This window comes from Triturus cristatus, chromosome 1_1, assembly GCF_964204655.1.
Source record: "Triturus cristatus chromosome 1_1, aTriCri1.1, whole genome shotgun sequence".
Lineage (NCBI taxonomy): Eukaryota > Metazoa > Chordata > Amphibia > Caudata > Salamandridae > Triturus > Triturus cristatus.
Genome location: NC_140579.1, coordinates 1,012,355,483 through 1,012,373,082, shown reverse-complemented (window position 1 = coordinate 1,012,373,082; position 17,600 = coordinate 1,012,355,483). Strand labels below are relative to the sequence as shown.

General features: G+C 42.7%; 1 pseudogene; it reads left to right on the top strand.

Annotated features, from left to right (window-relative positions):
• Positions 1-16,820, top strand: part of LOC146871453 (receptor-interacting serine/threonine-protein kinase 3-like) — a 376,914-nt pseudogene extending 360,094 nt beyond the window's left edge.
• Positions 16,821-17,600: the final 780 nt, after the last annotated feature.

Sequence of the window (17,600 nt, the reverse complement as noted above, 5' to 3'; positions counted from 1 at the left end):
ATTACCAATTGCTATCAGCACGCTGGACGCTACTAAAGCGTATGACCTGGTTAACTGGGCCTATTTAACTCAGGTATTGAAAAAATGCAATTTGGGGGGAACTTTTGTGGGGTAATTTCCTCGATCTACCAAACCGCAACAGTTAGAATATTGATAAATGGTAATCTCTTCTTTAGCAGTCCAAAGAGGGACAAGGCAAGGATGCTACTGCCATCTTGTACCAATTCAGTGAGGAAGCAAAATATGCATGGCTGCTGCCTGAATTGTATGCATCATGTGATGGGAAAACTTGCCCTGCTGCTGCCCTTCCAATATTTGTCCCATGCAGGAGGACAGCCTGCACTATTTCTGCCCAACGTGTACCTGTTCTATGAAGGAGGGGTATTTCCATTGCTAAATGAAGGTGATTCCACTGCTTATGAAGCTAAAAATGAAATATAGATTGGGCCTGCATAGCATGCCTTTTCAACAGGGACTTTTTCACAGTATTTGATGAGATATGCCTGTCTTCCTGAGGAAATTCCTACCCCAAAGTGCGAATATTCAAGCATCATAACATTTTGACAGAAAAGAGAAGCTTGGTCCATTGCATTACCGTCTATTTTTAATCTTATGGCGGGAAGACCCCTCTAACACAATTTTGATATTGCTCTACAAAGGGGGAATATAAATGTTGACATAAGAGATATATACTCAAGAAAACTAGGGAAACCCGTAACTAGGAGATTGCCCAACTAATGAACAATAGTGCTTCCAGATAATGTAGTTGTGGAACCCACTGATGAACCATACCACACTAGCTAGGTCATCCTCTTATGAGTGCATGAATCTATGGTATTTCTGTTAGAGACTTGGCTCTTTCTTCCAGGTGTTTTGTGCTTCTTGTATGTTTAGGTGTGCCTACAGTGAGTTAACAATTGTCCTTTAACTCCTCTCATGGACTCTTTAGTGTTAGCTATTTGTGTTGTACCTGTCCTACATGAGCAAGAGAATTGTGTGATGTTCCTCTTTACACAACCACCTGTCCTTAACTTATTCTTTGTGTTGGGTAAAGCTGTGCTGCTACTGTCCATGTTTAGACGTTGTTGTGTTATGAAGCTCAAAAACAAAGTCATGGATGGAATGCTTGAATTAATTTCAGCCATTGGCAATCTCTTGGGCCGCATCCCAATCCATGGTTTTTCACTCACCGTGCCACTTCAATTTCGACCCAGCCATGTGCAAATCAATCTTGACCCTGCTCCAATGGGAACAGAGCAGCCTGAAATGCCAGGCTACGCCCTCCTTGAACAAGCAACCCAGGACTGGTTTCACCCTTATTAGGGTTCATGAACCAGTTATAGCTTGGTTCCAGTGGCACAGTGAGCATGCGACCCACTTCTCGGCATACCTGTCCCACTTAGGGGATCAAAAACAAAGTGATGGATGATATGCTTTAATTAATCTAAGCCATTGACAATCACTCTGGCTGCGTCTAAAGCCTTTTATCTTTTGCCCAGCATGCCACTTCAGTTTGGCCCAACCATATGTAAATCAGGCTTGACCCTGCTACAGTGAGAACAGTCCAGTCCGCACTACCACTCCAGGTCCTTCCTGAACCGTAATGCAAGCAACCCAGGACCAGTTATGCTCTTATTAGGACTGTATTTAATTATTAAACTGATATTAATGAGGTAAAATCTTTGCCAGTACAGTGTTAACGTGTGTAGAAATGCAAAAATAATTAATTAGTACCACTTCAAAATGCGCTGCATTAGTCTGCATAATTTGCCTTTTTTGCTCATGAATTTATTTAGCCCTGCCATTTCCCAGTGTCAGGCTGCCAACACTGCAAAAGAAAGGAGACTCTGCACCTCCCACAAATGACCCTGGAAGAGACTGCAGACCGGATCCATCTAAGCACACCTACTTCCACTGCCATCCACAAAATGGCTGACGCACTTGCGAGAAGGTGCCCAGTCCTGCAGACAGGACCAGACCAGCGAGTAGTCCAAGACGAGAGAAGATATGCAGTCCAACAAATACGATGGAGCTGGCAGGAGGTCCCAGTGAAGGGAACTGACGACGCGTGACAGGACACCACACTGCAAGCAAGAACCGAGGAAGACGGAAGAGCATGTGACCAGACCTGTCAAACTGAAGGACCGGACAACCACAAATGAGCAAGAGACTCCTGTCACTACCGGTGAGTACCCCTGCAGACACAGGCCAGCCACCGAGGTGGAGCAATGTCCCTCGCAACAGTACAGCGGAAGAACTAAACAGTAGTCGCCTGCAAGCACAAACTGCGTCTCTAGTCCACACTTCCCAGTGTGACCGTCAGTTCCCAAGCTTCGGCTGCTAGAGACAGATGGCATCCCTGCTCGCAACTGCACATGCCAAAGGATAAGAATAGCACCAGCAAAGACACTGAGCTACGTCACTGCGAAATCCCTCCAGTTACCCTTACTCCATGCAAATCATCACCACCTGTCATCCAGGTTATCAAAGAGCAACCACACCATCATTGTCATGTGCATCACCCAATCCAACAAACGATCAATTCATCACCAGGGTGGAGTTGTACACCCCTAAAGCACCAAGAGACCGAGGTGCCCCTGGTGACGTGAGAGAGACCAAGTGTCCAGAGTCTATGTGACAGCCCACCCGCACCTGGGGCTAGTTGGTAAGCACACCGACCATGTATCAGCCTTTCTTGTGGTTTGCACGAGTGAGTCAGCCATGATTCTGTCAGAGATCCTGCGGAGGCCCCCAGGCAGCCCACAAGCCATCCTACACAGTCTATGCGGTCTCAAGGCAACCCAGCAAAAAGTGCTTCAAGGACATTCCTTCACAAAGGTATCCTGGTAAAAGAGGTGGCTTGGAAGCTGCCCCACTGACAATGTACTGGGAGGCACCGGAGCTTCAGAAGAAAATATCCCAAGTATCGTCAACGCCATCCCAGTCCTGATAAGACTTGTCATCATAGGGACAAGACGCCCCAAGAGTACGCTCTGACTCCATCAACGCTCCTGATGCACCAAGTTTAAACTGTTGACACCAGCCACATCACAGCCAGACCAAGCAGGACCATCGTACAGTGCTTAAGCGGACATTGACCCAACAGACATGCTGCCAAAGAATCTGGACTACATCTACACAGTGTTCGTGCCCAGTGGTAGCTGGTTAAACTATTGATGCATGCCGAGATGTCTGGATGTTCCCAGCTGCACCTATCCTCTACTGTCTTGCTGACTGCCTCCAGAGGCTGTTCGATGTAGTGTTGTTTGAGTTGTTTTCATTCATCCCATAGGTTGGAGTCTGTTTTATTTTTAATATAATTTGGGAGGAATGTCGTGTCCTGCTGGACACATTCTAGTGTTTGCTACACAGCTACCTCCAGCCACTCCTCGAGGGTTGGTCTTTACACCCATACCACACTGATCCAACACCGGCGTTGCCGGTCAGGTGACTCTGCCAATAAAAGGGTCCGAGTGCATGTTCTTGTGGCCAGTTCCAGTTGCCATAACCATGCCCCTGTGTCTTTATTACATCTACATTCGGGCCTAGGGCCCAAGACACCGCATTCTTACATGATGGTGCATGAGTGACATCTGGTGGTCAGTCAGAGTAGGACTATGCTTGTATAGCAGAGACACCTATGGACCGGTCATTGTCCATGAGCATTGATTGATCACTGACGAGCATAGTCTACCCCTTGTCCGCTAATCACTATGGGTTTGCAAAAATAATGTGATATTCTCAACTGAAGTCGATTGAGCTACATATGGGAAATACATGCACAGTCAACTGACATTTATAAGTGAGATAGAGCTCTCATATTTTCAGAAACCATCCTGTTTAGTCAAACTCATGAACTTACCTGTTTTTTTCTCCTTAGGTGAAGATGGTAATTCCTTCCCGAGAGGATCCAGGTACCCAAAAAGCATATGGCGCCTCGAACAGAATCCGGCATAGCTCAGTGCCATCCAGCACCGCCACCTCTGATAGTAACATGTCTCAACTGGTAGAGGAGTTCCTGACCCTCAATTCATAAGTACGCCCAGCCTGGACCTTGGTGAGTGCTGACCCTGGAGGAAAGATTTGTTATTTTGCCACCATAACCAAAAATACCTCTAAGGAATGTCTGGAGGTTTAACTGGCAGGACACTGTTTCTGAAAGGCTAGTATTGCTGGGTCAGACCTAGGTGCAACGCTAACATGTGACACTTGTCTCTTCCAGTTCTAACATTCAGGTACAGAGACCAGTCACTAAATTTGTGAACTTATGAAGTCTCAACCTCTACCTGTCCTTGGACTCTCTTTCACAGAGTTCATGCATAGATTGGGTGTAACTCCTGTACTCTGTTGTTCTGGTTGGAAAAGATTTTAAAGGATTATGTGACAAATTAGTAAGCCCATCACTTTGAAAAAGTGTGCCTTTTTTTTTTTAAGGAAGAAAGATGTTGGGATGGGAATGTCACCTACATGGTAAATGGGGTTTGTACCCTGCTCTGAACATCTGAGTGTATATGAAACTGATATCCTGACGTTTAGTTTGACCCTACCATCATTCTAATCTTGCCTGTGCTCAGAGTCCTCTCCCTGCTAATGTGTGGTTCAGAACCTGATCTAGGATTTGGAGGAGTTCACCAAGCATGACTGTGTTGTAGGCACAGGTCTGCCCATGTCTTTGGTAAGTCACATAAAGAGGTGCTGGCAGTATAGAGTTTGTGTAAATCTTTAATATGAACGCACCTTTGTCTCTGTCAGGAGAGAGTGCATTCTGCTCACCCCTCTTGTGAGAAGTTTTTCTGCAATGCGAACCACAGACCTTTGCACTGACATCATATGTGTCTTAAATGTGTGTTTGTGCAGTGCATGTGTAGCAGATACACATGGAAGTAGGGCTGTGTGTGTGGTGAGAGTCTTAAGTACTGGGGCCAGTGGGATCCACTTTGGATGGTCCCTGGTTTAGCATGGCACAAGATGGAGCGTGAATACAGCTTCCCCAGACAGCAGACATGTATTGTCTGCAGTAATGTGGCTGGATGGGGGCGACATAGACACTGAAGTGAGGGCGGATTGAAACAGGGTGATCTAGGAATTCAGCAAAAGACTGATGAATAATTCTTCCTGAGCACTGCCATTTGGTGGATTGTAAAGGTGAGGAGTGGGAGTGCAGTTTCTGTTGTTCCATGAGTCTGTCTCTGATTACCGTTTCCGGATTACTAATAACAGCCATATGCGGAGATCTTGCATTCTATTGTACCCTTGTTTTGGGTATTTCTGCCTGGAAACAGCATCATTGAAACCTACTGTGAGATCTATTGGCTTGTACAAAGTTGGTGTCTGAGAAACAGACGAAAAGTGTCACTTGAAAGAGAACCAAGCCATTTTGGAAACCCCGGAGAGTGGATTTACATTTCCTGTCTGGAAATTAATATAAATGTGATATCCTAATCAGATTGTTTTCGTTCCAGTTTCTTCTTGACCAAGGAAGGGAGTGTTCTGCAGAGTGCTTGAAGGAAATCTGTGTGATTAGAGCTGGTCTCTGCATGACAGCTAGTCCCCCAGAGGTGATGGTGTGAGGGACCATCATTTGAAGCCTGCAATTCTCCTGGAGCTTTGGAGGGTCTGGATAGAGTCTAGATGCTTGCCTGTAGAAAGAGGGAAGGATAGTGTATTGCACAGCAAGAAGAGCGACTGTCCAGGAGGAGAACACCCAGAGGCAGCTGACTGCCAAACAGGAGTGAAGCCAGGAACGATCCATGTTTTGAAGGGGGCTCCGAGCAGATCCTACTGCATACTGCACTAAGTCTTTTAAGTACTGAGCATCATCATGATGCTCATCATCCTGCTGTGTGTCCAAGAGACTGAAGCTACCTAATTTTGACCCTGATTAGCCCAGAGGCTGAAGGTGATAAAGATTAACACCTGCTGAGGACCCAGCCTGGAGGCCATAACTGCTGTATTCCAGTGCCTGTCTGCACCTGGCATAAGAGGCCGTTACTGCAAATGACAAGTGCTGCTGTGTTAGCATGCCATGCTGTTTCTTCCCAATGGCTTGTATTTTGAGTGTGGTCACCGTTGCAGCCCATATATTTAGAGTCGCTACAAGACCATTGAATGCAACCACTAGAACTGCATGTCCATATGAGCATGTAGAAGTGTTGCATAACGGTTAGTGTAGCGAGAGTCTACAATCATAAAGAACTGCCATACAAACCTAAAACTTATCTCCAGGGGAATTCAAATTGTTGAAATGTATTTGAACTGATGTATACATCTAGCCAATGTAGTACTTCTGCGTGAACTGCACCTAATGTGTGCCTACACCCATGCTATAGGTCTGGGCTGTAGACATTAGAAAAACCCAATAGAAGGGAGAGGGTACCAGACAGGGTGATCACTGAAGACTATAAATAAGATTACAACCCTTTAACTGAGAATTCGGTTGGCCTGTATAGTGTTTCATTTTGCGGTGAGATTAAAGTACCTTATTTTAACTAAATCATAGGCACTGGGCATACAAAATTGTGTCTGTGGGTTGACTGTTGTGTTCTGAACTTTTGTCTCTGATACTACCTCACTGAAAAGCCTTTACCCACCATGGATAATGCTTAAATACATGTTTGTGCTACACAATGTCTCCAGGAGAGATGAAATGTTGTATGTTAATATAATCAGTGTGTGTATACATGTGAGAAAAAGTCCAGATTTATTTGCACTGGAGGATTCTGTCTCCATTTCAAAGATATGCAATATATTTTTCCCTCCATTTGTGGTGGTTTTAATTTTCATGTTTTTTCTCTTCTTGGTATCCCCTGTTTAGACTACATATATATTAATCCTTTTAAGTATGAATGACAAAAGTAGAATGCGTGTTTAATGCCACTTTTCATTGCAATGTGAGGATCAAGTCTGCTCGAGTGTCCAGAAAATTTAATCTGAGTTGTGTTCTAAAACAATTGTTATCGAGTTATAAGCAAAGTATAGTTTTGAAGTTGAATTAGGCCTTCTTTTTGGCGCTGCGTTTTGCTTAGTAAGCCAGATATATGAGGGTAGGGTTGATGTAAAGTTAAACAGGCATTATGTTGTGATATTTTCTGCTGTTCACATTACTCCTAAACATTGCAGCTATTATTCTGTTTCTCTTTATAATCGTTACTACACATAGATCGGAGTTTGATTTTAAAGTAAGTCTTTTAAATATGTCCATTGTTTCCTAATGTTCTTAAGTGTGCCTTTTTAATGTGAAAGGGGGTTTGGGTTCCGCTATCGCTGTGATACTTAATATAACTGATCATTACCTAAAACGCATCTCACTCAAGTACTGCTCAGTTGGTTGTGGAGTGGTTGCAGTCTAACTGGCTTTCCGTCTTGCGTTGGTACATTGACTCAGTCCTTAGAGCCAGAGTTCTAGAAAGCCTTTTCCCCAGCCATGTTCTAAAGGATCTAGAAAACGGATCAGTTGATAAAAAATGAGGATGAGTATGATCCCTTTCTCTCAGTGCTCCTCAACGTCAGTTTATGTGTGCATCTTATGAGCACGAGTGGTAAAGAGACATCACCGATCGGAAATTAACTGTAACATATGCAGGTTCATCTGAAAGCATGATGTTAGGTTACAAGTAACAAGTACATTCAGTGGGAGAAAGAAACTGCAACTCATAGCCCAGTCTATGGTGTCCATTTTGGCGTCGCAGGCCTTTTCCAAGACGGAGTGAGTTTTCTTGTACACCATATGCTGTGAGTTGAATTGCCTCTAGGTTGCCTGGTGATTTGGGGTGTGCATCAGGTACTTGTCAAAGGTGCATGGTTGAGAGCACTCACCTCTGAAAATCCTACAGAGCTGGCATCCACAATTCACATCCACAGCGAAGCGATGGAGTGAGTAATGGATAATATGGTTGATAATTTGCAAAGTGACATTTGCATGGTGTGTTTCTTCAAAAATATCCTAAGAAGAGGAGTTTACACTCTAGTATTTTTGTGCTTCTTACAGGTGCAGTACCCGCAGGTGCCAGCACTGATCATAAAGCACTCCACATCAGAGAAGAAGCCTGCGCTCCAACACCGTACCCAGGCCCCAGCCATTCGGAGGGCAATAAAACACCACAGCAGGTTAAGAAGGAACACCCCTTTTTAGGTCGAGGACTACCGGTCTGCCGAAAGGCAGAACCGGAAGTCGGAGATTTAATGACTTGGAGAAGAGGGGCTTGAACAGCCCCTCTTCTCCCCTGTTCTCCATTGGCTGGCCTCGTAAATGCTGGCCAGCCACTGGAGAAGAGGTCAGTCACTCTGATTAGGCCCCGTCCTTTTCGGATCGGGGGGCGTGTTTTTTGCGAGAAGTCTCAAGGAGGATACAACAGCAAAACACGCCCCCGAATCCGAAAAGGACGCTGCGTTTGGTGTGCTCGAGACCAGTGTTTCTGTTGTAGCTCCCTGCAGCCTGTTTCGAACTCTACTTTAATCATGTCATGAAGCAAATATGAGACTGAGAGCAGCATACACCTCTAGAGACGAATACCGCGCTGCAAGACGTCACTGGGGTGGAAAGGTTTGCCCCTAGTAGTTTCACAGATGCCGACTTTGCTGCAGGCCACTTATAACTGGTCGAGAGCGCTCAGATCTCATCCTGCCCGTTTGTCCTATTTGGTTCCTGTGGTAGTGTTTGTTTCATGTTTCTTTATTTTGTGATTCGACTCCTATGACTAAAAAAACTTGAAAATCGAGTTAAACTGTCTGTTGCTGGTGAAGGTTCTGTCTTAAAAAGAGAACGTTCCGCTTGAGCTCTCGTGTAAACGTGCGGACTGATAGAGGGTGCAGACGCGTTGATGCAATGAAATGAGGGGACAGTAAAAATGGCAGTTTACAGCGCTTAGAAACAGCAAACCCTTAACACCAAGTCATTTTAAAACATGGCTGTTCGTCATTTATTGTGTACGATATATATTTACCAGCCTGCCGGCGTAACCCCAGAGCCCAATCCCAGAATATCGTGCTTAAACTCGAGGTCATTTATATCGGATTTATTTCTCAATATGTCTAAGTGGAGTTCGCTCTCAATGGTGATATGAAGTCCAGGAGCTTGACGTGGGGAAGGTCAACTTGCCCTTTCATCCTTCCTTGGTCGACAAACTGAGAACTATTTGATCGGTTCATTGTGATATGCGGTATTTAAAGTGCTCTGAAACGGGAAGAGTGGAATGGAGCGCTGTAACAACGTTACTTTTATTGTTGTTTAAACCGCCGTTGCCTTGTCCAAAATGGTTCCCCAATATTTTGCTCTCCTAAAAAGGAATTAATTTATGGCATTAAAAGTAAAGCGACTCCTTAGCACCGTAACGATAGTTCGAAAACACGATTTTGACGCCCCTTCGGGCACCAAAAACTATTGACTTTCAAGAGTCCGCTATTCATTTCCATTACCCAAACGGCTGCTGCTTTGAGCACCGGTGACTTTCATGGCTGAAGAGCAAGAACCTGCGGCCAACTCATGAGCTATTCCTGCACGTGCACTTCTGAACCACCCGTAGCGCTGGGAGGCAGCCTGAGCCCCCTGATGCACGAGGCGCTTTAAATATATTGTAAAAAGTCTGTCCTTTCATCTAGCTATTATAGTGTCTCTAACACCAACCACACATCATCGTCATTTCGGTGTGTACCTCTAAATCCGTATGAATCTGAAACGGTTCTCACGTAAAGTGCTTCAGTTCCCTCGGGCCGAGTTCGCGCTATATAAAACTGCGAAAATGAAATCCGACAATGTTCTTGAAAACCCCAATTGTCGATATACTGTGCATTTCCAAAATACTTTGGCTTCCAATACATACATTTTTTAAACAGATTTCTACAGCATAGCTGCACCTGTGGTATTAGCGCTCTTTTTACGGAACGAGAACAGTGCGCTATATGTGAAGGAAAAAATATTAATAACAGGTGTTGCTGTTTAATCATATGCGCTTTTACAGTCATACGTCAGAATGCATATTTTGCTGATTGGTCACCGGTTCCCTTCATAGCATCGGTGCGACAGGAGAATATGCGGGTTTCTTGGTTGGCGGGAAGAGGAGGGTGGGGGGTCTCTCCTGAGTGGGCAGCGAATGGTGCACCCGCAGCCTCTCACGATAAGGACTTTCACCGCACCCCTATGCCCTTGCAGTGGGGGCAGCGGCAGAAAGTGAGACACAGGGAGGGGGCCAACCTCTGATGCTGAAGTCACAACGCACCACGAGGCCTTCATTGAGAGGGGAGTGAATACAACCAACTGCCTCTCTCGCTGAGTATGGTAACCATACCCCGAAGATCTAAATAACTTTCTGGTTTCTACTTACCGTGCTCCACATGGTATGACCCCGCGTCCCCTGAAAGTTCCCATCCTGGAACCCACCTCCCTCCAGAGGCCGCTTCTCATACGGGGGCACTGAGTGCCACTGCCTGCTGCCAGTTCATTTGCATCATTCTGCCCTCTTCACTCGACGCTGTCACTCCCTCACCCACATCTTCTGTCTAGTCAGACTCCCATTAAGACTTCAAGTATAAATAACTATGCTGCGCGCTCTGAGCTAGTGACTGACGCAGCACTCACTCACAGATATCTTCAGTAACTAAGCTTACTTCTGCATAGAGGTGGACGAGTGACAATGCTCGCACCAAGCTGATTCATGCCAGCTTCCTGGCTCTGGCTCAGCACGGGGTTCTCTTGAACCCTCAAGCCCAAAATGAGCAGATCTTTCGTGGGGCTTCCGCCTACACCCACATTGTAAGCTCACATGCCCAGAATTAAAGACAAGCATTTACAATGCAACGGTCTCGGCATTGTTAAAGTTAGAGGTATTGGCATTGCTCATGACATTATTTTTGTTTGTTTTTGTTTTTAAAACATGTAGAGAAACGGCATTGTTGTTTACAATGTCAATAGCTTAGTCAGTGTGTGTGTAGGTGGCTCTGTGTGTGGGTGCAAATGCAATAGGTCTCGCATTTGAGAGTGATTAAGCTATTGACATTGTAAATAACAATGCCGTTTCTTTAAATGTTTTAAAGTCAAAAACATAAACAAAAATAATGTCATGAGCAATGCCAATAGCTCTAACTTTACCAATGCCGAGACCATTGCATTGTAAATGCTTGTTTATAACGTCTCTAGTGTTGTGCCTGACCGCAGCTTATAAAGGGCTAGTTAGGTCTGTTATATATTGGAAAGGTTCCCTGTCATTTGTTTTTGCCTTTTTTTGAAGGATTGTATTTCTGTTTCTCTTTGTTTTTTCTTCATGAAGCCAAGGGTTGACTTTAGCATTAAACCCAATTTTAAATACCATCCTCTTTCTAAGGTTCCTGGGGCAGTGAGTGGTCACTGGGCAGCATCCGTGGTGGTTACAAGTGTTTAGCACTGGTGTCCCAAAGCCGCAAGTATTATTCTTCTCAATTGGATAATGAGATGAGTCCCTGGTTATAGTAGAGAGAGGGTCAGCAGTGAAAGCTTCCTCTATAAGAGAATGGGCGTTTGTCACACTGTATCTGAGCGCCAAAGTAAGGCAGGTTAAAAGCTGAACATGCTGTCAGTGTGCTTAGTATGATTTGAGGGACCTTAAGCCATGGTCTACCATGATTGTGAGTATAAGTTGGGTGGGTCCTCTGTCCACCAGAGCTTTGTGCTCTTCTATGGAAACGTATTAAATGCAGAGACTATCTAGTTCACCGAGGGTAAACCAAAAGGACTGATCAGGGAAAAGTGGAAAAGGACAGGGTTGCTCAGCTATCTGTACATTGTAGGGCTAGCAGTTCTACATCCCAGTTTCAAAGGCTGAAAATGAGTTCTATGGCCGGTCATGAATCTGCTCTAATAACTGTATGGGCTGAGTTCTCCAGACTTACAACACTAGGCTTTATGATGGAAAATGTAGAACAAAGTGGAGCAAATAAATAAATAAGAGGAAAGAAACTTTAATGAAAATTGCATATTTTCAAATTAAAGTTGAAGTTTAGTCTCCCTCTGCTACTCCAGTGTGATCAGTCCAAACTGCAAGGCATGGCCCAGCTGAACAGAAAATAAGTAACCCCAGGAAGGCCACCTTAGGAGGGCTTCATTCTTCCCCATTATTGTGCAAACTCTACGTGGAACCAATGATTACGAACCAGATGTGCTACCCAAATGTTTGTTTTTATACTTAGGAAGATGCATCTGGAAGACACTCCATTATACTGTATTACTTTACTGTATTAACTGCTGGTTAAAACCAAAACGTATAGTACCCCTATAAGAAGATGTATTACAGGTTTACAAAAGGCCAGCAACAGAAGTTACCAAATGGTCCAGTTCTTAAGTGAACTGAAGTTCTATTGATTCACTGCTCATCTTTTGATTTGGTGAGCTTATATGGATGATATAAAGAAAGAAAAAACATCCCAGCTGCTCAGACGTATCGGTATTGAAATCAGCAATGTAACATTGATTATATATTATATCAACATGCTTTTTGGGACTGGCTACTTACTTTAAGATCTATTGTGTGATCTATTAATCCCGATTCCCTCCTTTCTATCTTTGCTCAATTTCTACCCATCCATTTGCTTTCCTCTCTTTCCCTTCCTCACGTGTTTGTATTTGCTCTATTTGTCAAGGAAAAGTGGCAACGTATGTACAAATATATCAATACCGAAGTACAAAAATAAATAGAGATTTCTAACCGTAAACGAAATGGGTTACAGTTCAAGCCAGAGCTCTTCCACTGAACATTTAATATCTCTGGTGTCAATCAACCCATCTTTGAGGGACACAACTAGACCAGTTAGTACAATTACAGGGTTATATAAATCTGTCTCCGAGGAACGTAACAGGATATGCAATGCATAATTAGTACTATAATTTAATTAAGGTGCTTGTCTGAAAGTGGAATTGAGAAAACCTACTAAGAATGAAAGTAAATATAAGGACAGTAATTTTAGTAGTGGCTGGTTTGATTAGTAATGTCAGGATGCTGTGGAAGATGAGGTTAGAGTTTGATGGAACAAAATCATGAAGCATCTGAATGTAATAGGTCTTTATGGTCCCAATATAGAGCTTTGATACCGAAAAATAAATTGGAGCTTCAAAATAAATGTCAGTAGAAATGTCGGCGGCAGCTGTAGCCTCCCGTGATACATGATTTTAGAAGTTAGCACAACAAGGTTCTTTAAAGAGTCACCTGTCAATTAAATGCATAATTTGAGAGAGAGCATTGATAGCTTTTTTTTAGGTGAAGTATATTGGAGCAAAGACACAACAATAACCTCCTTTGAATACACGAGATGTTGCAGTGTTACATTTATTTAAATTTGAGGCAATAAAATAAATACTCTGCTCCTTAAATCTTTCTACAACTGCCGACCCAGCTAACCTTCCAGAGGTTATCATAAAAGCCAAAATAGGTTGGTGGGCAAAAGTCTTTGCACTTATCTTTCATGGATCTACATAAGTAGTTTTTGTTTTCTGATAGCTGTAAAGGAGCTATACTAAAACCAACCATTCTTGTTTTTATTACAAAGGAAATTATAAGCTTCTGATTCTGCATAAAAATACAAGTTTTGTTGTTTTACCCAAGTTCTCTGATTGTCTACTAATGTGCTTGCGTTCAGATTTGTTTCCTCTTTATCCTGATTCCCTTATTTTCTCTCAATTCCTACCCATCCATTTGCTTTCCTCTCTCTCCCTCCCTCACATGTTTGTATTTGCTTTATTTGTCAAGGAAAAGTGGCAACGTAAATATATAAATGCCTAAGTACAAAAATAAACAGAGATTTCTGTATTTTTGTGCCAATTCCCTAGGGCTTCAAACCCTAAATGTCAACAGTGACATTTTCAAATTACATTTTTTCTAGATTCATATGCTACACAATATTCTGACTTCTAGTGATTGAGTCTGGAACAACCGACTTGACCTAGTAAATTTTATATTGGGAGCCAGTCAAATAAGGAGCCTATGTACTCCTGATGACATCGACCTCAATACCCCCAATGAACCATAAGGCAACCACCATTTTCAGATTCTTTTTCTGTCTTTTTGGCTTGGCTTCATACATGAGTTAAGAGCAAAATGTTGAGGAAAACTTAGCTAATTTGCAGTTTTGAAGCTGAGAAAAGTTAAGAATTGATATGCATCTGTTGACAGTCCATATTTTTAACTGACTATCGCTATATACTGAATAAAATATAAAAACTGTATTTTGGTGTAAATTATTACTGGTTGCTCGATGTCTTTCACCCATATTTAGTATTCTCAGAGATTTTTGTGCCGCCTAAACACATTTTCACCAAACACTATTGCATTGGTGTGTAGTCAAGGAAAGAGGACACAGGGGCCAAGAACTGTTAAACAATTTATTTGCTCCTGTATGCACTGGAGTCTAAAAAATAAATTAGGGGTAGGCGGTAAACTCTGCTCCGCCGGCGAAGTTCGTAGAGTTTTGCCTACTCCTCTTGGAGCCCAGAGTTCAGCAAAAACTCTGCCAACCGCCGCATGGCAGAGCTTTAATCGTGAGCGGCTCGCCAACATTAGGTTGGCGAGCGAGAAAAAACAATTTTCAAGATTCTGCAAGCTTTCTCAACGCAGTCAGTCACGGCATGTCTCTACAGATCTCTTTGAGAGAGTTGCCGCTCACGTTGCAAAAGCTGCCACTTGATTAGAAAATATGCTTGAGCGGCAGAAAGAAGCAGCACCCACTGGCACGCTGCGTGGTGCTGTTCCCGCTAGTTTTACAGCGCAGCACAAGCTCCCAGTGCTAAAAATCAACAAGAGCAGCCCGACGGACCGGAATTACGCCACTCGATGGAATCTTACCGAGTTTTTAAGTAACTGCGCAAATCTACCCACCGCTAAAAAAAAAGTCAAACTGCGTAAGAAACCAGTCACTTATCTGTAACAAAGGTATGCCAGCTTAAGGCTGTTCTGTAATCACATGCCTACCTCTCTTGACAATGTGAATAGATAGATTAAAAATAGAAAAAAAATCCTGTCCCCACTTGAAATCATCAAAGCAAAGGCAAGTCTGAAAATTGTTGCCAGTAGGGGGTATTATAGGATTACGGCCAACTTCATCAGGAGAACATAGACTTTGTCTAGGCTCGTTGTTCAAAATAAAAAAATTGTTTGGACTAGCATGTTTTCCAGACCCAAACAAAAGATGGTTGAATAATGCACACAACATGAGAAGCTTGAAAAACCTCAAGCTTCAAAATTGTTTTTACAGGTAAGCACCTTGTTTCTTTAACTCCCCTATACTTTCTTAAAAACTCCCATGTATTGGTTGAGAGACTCCTGCTTTAGGACAGGTCAATTTTCATCCTCTTTTTTCTGTTTTTTAGGCCATGCCTACCAGCCACTTCCCTCTTCCATCCTTCGATTACTACAGAGGTACTATAAGAAGTTCTCTCTTACTGAGTGCCATTGGTGCAGCATACGTCAGCTCAGTTGTGACCTAACATATCTGTATTTTCTCCCTTAGGGTACCCATATCATCCACATAGACCCATGCCCCCACAACACTACCACCCATCGATGCACCTATATCAACCACAGGTAAGTGATAGGATCATCTCAGAAATGTTGAAGAGCTGGACATGCATTTCTTGTGCAAGAAATGTCTTCCTAAAGTAAGCATATATTTAATTATAGATGCACGGTTGTCAATATCAGGGTTGTTTTCCATGATGGAGGGATTCCAGGTGGAATCTAAGCGACCATACTAGAAAACAGTTGCCTATTTGATGTCACTTGGAAACCCTCAGTGGTAAACAACCCTTTTTTTTAAATTTTTTGTCAACATATTTTATTTCCTTTGGTGCAATGCATGTTCATACACTTACACCTTAGTACATTACAGTGCTTTCCATTCGCATAACTACCTTCTCTTATACTTTCACAGTTCCTAAGTGTCCAACTATGTTTTTTTTTTTAAATCCTCATTTTGCGATTGTATAGATAAGGAGGTTTCTGGAGTCTGATGATCTTTTTTGTTAATCTTTGCCTTCACAGCCCCATCACTTTCCGAGATTGGGAAGTATCCCTTTCATTGTTTTGATCCATCAGTTTTTCTCCACTTACCCTTTATCGTTTCCAATATTACCATTGGTTGGTGGGGGGGAGCTAGCCAGTTTGACTACTCGGCAGAAATCATTTCTGCCTGGTATTATGGTTTGTCGCGTTAATCATTGGATTTGTTGTTCATGACCCAGTAAAAGATTTTAGTTACTTTGTGACCAGTTTAACCCAATTAATGCAGATTTCTCTCCGGGATAATAGCATTAATACAAAGAGTACATTTTCCTGTTTTTTATTTAACTTGTTTCTATCAGCACCTGTGTTACTGTGTATCCCCAAAAAAATGAGAGAGGTACTTACAGTTATGTTGGTTCTTAGTATCGTATTCACTGTCTTACCAATCTCCTCCCAATAGTTGGTTATTGCGGGGCATTTTTGAAACATATGGATGTCATCCGCTCTTGCTTCTCCGCACTTGGGACAGAGCTTAATATTGGATCCTTTGAATTTAGACAGTTTCTTTGGGGTCCAGTAAGCCCGGTGAACTGTAAATAAGTGATTCCTTCTTAATGGTGCTGATTTTATACAGGACCAGCATTTCCCCATAGATTCTTGCCATATCAGTTGTAGATCTATCTCTTGATCTGGTATGTCTTTCCTCCAAACATTTTCCGGGATTGAGAAATCTTCCTCTCCTGATTCAATAAGTGTCCAATACCACTTTGATATTTCTTTTCTTATTAGTGTGGTTCTTATCATTTCGCTTTCAAGTGTCTCGTTTCCGGTATTTTTCTCTTGTAGCGACTTGGCCCAATTTGATAGCTGGTAATATTTAAATTTCGATATCTTACCGTCTGTTAGTTCATATAGCAAGTTCCATGGGATTATCTCATTTCCTTTTAATATTTGTCCCCATAGTACTATTCCTGCTGCTTTAAGTGGCACTGCTAAAGAGTCTTTTAAGCATTCCGGTGACCCTGGAGAATCCCATATTGGTGCTTTTGTACTGTAATACGGTATATTTACTGAGCTTCTTATTTGGAACCAAAGTCTAGCAGCGTTATATAAAATCTTCAGTTTTATTTTTTTGAAAAATTTTGGATGTCCGAATTTAAACAGGAAGTGGTCTGTTTTCTCGGTCCTGTTTTGCAGGAAACTTGGGTAGTCTTGATACTTTCTCAATAATGATCTAAAATTCTTAAATTGGAAGGATCTATAATATTCAAATAAATCAGGACTAGCTATCCCACCTTGATCTTTCTTCCTCCTAAGTTTACTCCAGGCTATTCTCGTTCCTTTTGAGGCCCAGATAAAACTTGCAATTTCGCCTTGAATCTTCTCCATGAGTTCTTTTTTAAAATCCAATGGTATGGTATTGAAAAGGTATGTGAATTTTGGGATAATAGACATTTTTCTTACATTGGATCATAGGCTTGACCATGTTTTAAGTAGTCTTCTCATTTCTTTAGCAATTATCGTTAAATTTAGTTGCGGGACTTTGTCCATTTCTTTTACCAGGGTGATTCCTAGATATTTTAGTTTGTCCCTACTATACGGTGAAAGTGGATTACAGTTCCAGCTCATTGCTTCAGTTTTTTC